At 44.5% G+C, this 4,458-nt stretch overlaps 1 pseudogene; it reads right to left on the bottom strand.

Annotated features, from left to right (window-relative positions):
• Positions 1-258: 258 nt before the first annotated feature.
• LOC122437804 lies at positions 259-2,080 on the bottom strand (annotated as a pseudogene).
• Positions 2,081-4,458: the final 2,378 nt, after the last annotated feature.

The raw sequence follows: 4,458 nt of genomic DNA, 5'->3' as shown, positions 1-4,458 counted from the left end.
GGACGGTGACTGAGGAGCATGGGTGGGAGACATGAAATCTGGGGGCAGCAAGAGAGACAGTGTTAGTGCTCGGAGGGCTGAGAGGCTGCATGAATAACTGGAGTACAAACCTCTGTATCTTCCACCTAGATCTATATAAACATAGAGAGATAAGTTGTTCTCCTTTCCCTGTCTGTCCCTTCAGCTCCATGCTGCTTGCCACAGTTCTGGCTCCTTTTTCTATGTGAGGGTGAAGGGAAGGAGATGATGAGCGAGTCATCATCCAGTTGCAATCAGACCCACCTCCATCAGCTTCTGGATTGTCCACATTATTGCAGGATTCTTTAAGAGTCTGCTGAGTGCCAGGGTTCTCTGGCATCTGTTCCAAGATAAGCCACATGGCCAGGTCACTCATCTCTTGCACCTTGGCCACGGCCTGTCACTTCACATCTTCAAGGCTGTTGTGCTGGTGGTTCTGTAACACCATGACTGTCAGCTACGTCTTTACAGTTGGAGTCCAGGTCTAGTGCCTTATAGCGGACATCCATGGCTTTTGTGTAGTCCTTTGTTGATTCTTGTCCAACTCTTTTCGACAGACGCTTATACCATCTTATACTGCTTATAGGCAGACACTTTTACCATCTGAGCCACCTGGTGGCTTAGAGGGTAAAGAATCTGCCTGCAATCCGGGAGATCTGGATTCGATCCCTGGGTCGGGAAGATCCCCTGGAGAAGGAAATGGCAACCTACTCCAGTACTCTTGCCTGGAAAATCCCATGGACGGAGGAGCCTGGTAGGCTACAGTCCATGGGCTCAAAAAGAGTTGGACATAACTGAGTGGCTTCACTTTGTTGATTCTTAGGGCATCTGCTTTCCATGGATAACCCTTGGTGAGAGTCAGTTCTAACTGGATATATTTCTCACAGTCCTTGAGTGCAGCTGAAACTCTAAGAGTTCGAAGGAGCAAGCAGCTCACTTGCTGTACAGTTTGGTATCTCTCAGGTTCCCATTTGATGGTTTCCGGCCTGGGGATAGTCCCCTTTCTGAATGCATTCATTGCCTTTGTTCTTCTCTTCCAAAGTCAGGCCTGGGTTTATGTAGTCCAGCGTTTGGTGCTCTGCCAGAGACTTGCAGAAATGGACAGCATCCTTGTACTTTCCTTCCATGGAATAGGCTCTTCCAATTTGAGTGTAACATTTGGCAATCTGTTGATGATAGCCTTCTTCCTTGTTTAGCCGCTCTTCAAAGGCCTTCTCACAAATCTCCTGACTTTCACTCTGGTCATCCTTTGTGAAGTACCTGGCTCCTTGATTGGTCATTTGAGTCATGTTGGTGGGGTCCTGGTGTTGGCTCTGTTGTACTATTTAAGGCTGAGTCAAAGATTTTTTTTTTTCTCTTATAGGCATCCTTCCCCAACTCTTTTTCCTTCAGTGCTGTTTCTTATTCTCTGGAAGATTTTCTTCCATTGGCTCTGGCTTGGTTTCCTTTTTGGGAGAAGATGGTGGTGGTGGAGGTATCTCAGCTTCTTCCTCCTCATCCATACTGCCCAGATCACCTTGGAGGAGACACTGAGGGTAGTCGTGACCTACGGATCTTGCAGTTTTAGCCCAAGTCAGACGGCCTGTTGTGTGTTGCTCCATCAGTTCCTGGTAGGTGGGATCCATGAGCCGTGTCCTTGTCCTGGAATCACTATCCAACTTCTGGTATGGATCAGACATGATGAAATTTGAAGTTCCTCTCTGCTGACCAGGGCTCCATATTCTGTAAACCATCTTTGAGCTGAGGATTGAGGATTATTTGCTTCATGTTTAAACTCTTGTCATAGGTTTGAGTGGTGATTTTTGAATGAGTTTAAAAACTCAAGAGCTACTGCTTTGGGGGAATAGAGCCCTCGCCCCAGTCAGGTTTTAAGTCAACAGTTTTGTCACCATCCTTGTAAGCCTTCTGATGATCACCTTTCTTGGTGAAGGGCTCTGAGCAATTGCCGGAGAGCACACGGGGACCTAACTTACTGTTTGAGGGCAGCACTGTGGTGAATCATTCATGTTGCCAGCACTCAGGGCCTCGTCACCTTTGGCTTTAGCTCATTTATCTTCTCCATAGCCTGGCCTCGCCAAACCCATTCAATAGGTTTGATCTGCTCTCTGTTCCCAGCCTAGAACTTTTAAAAAGATAGTTCCTAGATACTCTGGAAAATAGTTTGGCAGTTTCTTAAACTAAATATGCAACTACTGTAACACCCAGCTGTTATACTCTTGGGTGTTTATCCCAGAAAAAATAAACTTTTCCTCATATAAAAACATGTAAATGAATGTCTATGACAGCTTTATTTGAAGTAGCCAACAACTAAAAACAGATCAAACTTTCCTCAATGGGTGAATGACTAAAGAAACTGGAATTCATATCCTTGAGTACTACTCAGTAATAAGAAGGAAATGGATTATTGATACATGCAACAAGTGGAATGAATCTCCAGGGCATTATGATGAGTGCAAAGAGCCAATCCAAAAAGGTTAGCTACCATCTGTATGATTTCGTTATACAACATTCTTGAAATGGCAGAATTATACAAATTGAGGAGAACTTGGTGGTTGCCAGGGATCATGGGCAGGACAGGGAGTGGAGTGGGAGGTACAGTGGGGAAGGGAATTGAGTGTCATTAAAGAAGGGCAACCTAGGATTCCTTGTCATGTTGAAAATATTTTGTGTCTTTATCCCTCCATTTGCCAGTGGACATTTGGATAATTTCCAGTCCTAAGCCTTTGACTGTGTGGATCACAATAAACTGTGGAAAATTCTGAAAGAGATGAGAATACCAGACCACCTGACCTGCCTCTTGAGAAACCTGTATGCAGGTCAGGAAGCAACAGTTAGAACTGGACATGGAACAACAGACTGGTTCCAAATAGGAAAAGGAGTATGTCAGGGCTGTATATTGTCACCCTGCTTATTTAACTTATATGCAGAGTACATCAGGAGAAACGCTGGGCTGGAAGAAGCACAAGCTGGAATCAAGATTGCTGGGAGAAATATCAATAACCTCAGATAAGCAGATGACACCACCCTTATGGCAGAAAGTGAAGAAGAACTAAAGAGCCTCTTGATGAAAGTGAAAGAGGAGAGTGAAAAAGTTGGCTTCAAGCTCAACATTCAGAAAACTAAGATCATGGCATCTGGTCCCATCACTTCATTGGAGATAGATGGGGAAACATGGGAAACAGTGGCGAAACATTTCCATGGGGAAACAATGGAAACAGTGGCTGACTTTATTTTCTTGGGCTCCAAAATCACTGCAGATGGTGATTGCAGCCATGAAACTAAAAGGTGTTTACTCCTTGGAAGAAAAGCTATGACCAACCTAGACAGCATATTAAAAAGCAGAGTCATTCCTTTGCCAACAAAGGTCTGTGTAGTCAAGGCTATGGTTTCTCCAGTAGTCATGTATGGATGTGAGAGTTGGACTATGAAGAAAGCCGAGCACCAAAGAATTGATGCTTTTGAACTGTGGTGTTGGAGAAGAGTCTTGAGAGTCCCTTGAACTGCAAGGAGATCCAACCAGTCCATCCTGAAGGAGATCAGTCCTGGGTGTTCATTGGAAGGACTGATGCTGAAGCTGAAACTCCAATACATTGGCCACCTGATGCGAAGAGTTGACTCAATGGAAAAGACCCTGATGCTGGGAGGAATTGGGGGCAGGAGGAGAAGGGGACGACAGAGGATGAGATGGCTGGATGGCATCACCAACTTGATGGACATGAGTTTGGGTAAACTCCAGGTGTTGGTGATGGACAGGGAGGCCTGGAGTGCTGTGATTCATGGGGTTGCAAAGAGTCGGACACAACTGAGTGACTGAACTGAACTGAATTGAACTTGGCTATGATGAATAATACTACTGTGAATATTCATGTACAAGTCTTTATATGAACATATGTTTTCATTTTCTTGGGTAGTCATCAAAGTGTGTAATTGCTAGCTGGTTGTGGTAGTGGTGGTCGTGGATTAGTCACTAAATTGTGTCCAACTCTTGCAACCTCATAGACTGTAGCCTGCCCACCTCCTCTGTCCATGGGATTTTGCAGGCAAAAATATCGGAGTGGGTTGCCATTCCCTTCTCCAGGGGATCTTCCTGACCCAGGGATCAAACCCAAGTCTCCTGCATTGCAGGCAGATTCTTTACTGACTGAGCCACCAGGAAAGCCCTATAGAATTGTAAGTTAACTATAATCATAGTAAGCTAATATTTAACTTTTGAAGTGACTGCCAAATTGTTTACCATTTTACATTCCTACCAGCAATGTATGAGGGTTCCAGATTCTTCTCATACTTGCTAACACTTGGTATTGGCAGTCTTTTCCATTATACCACTCTGATGAGTCTGGAATGGTATCTCGCTATGATTTTAATTTGCATTTCTCTAATGATTAATGAGGTCTTCCCTGTAGCTCAAATTGTAAAGAGTTCTCCTGCAATGCAGAAGAC

This window comes from Cervus canadensis, chromosome 3, assembly GCF_019320065.1.
Source record: "Cervus canadensis isolate Bull #8, Minnesota chromosome 3, ASM1932006v1, whole genome shotgun sequence".
Taxonomy (NCBI): domain Eukaryota; kingdom Metazoa; phylum Chordata; class Mammalia; order Artiodactyla; family Cervidae; genus Cervus; species Cervus canadensis.
Note: the sequence above shows the minus strand (reverse complement) of the source record. Positions and strands in the feature narration are given on the sequence as shown.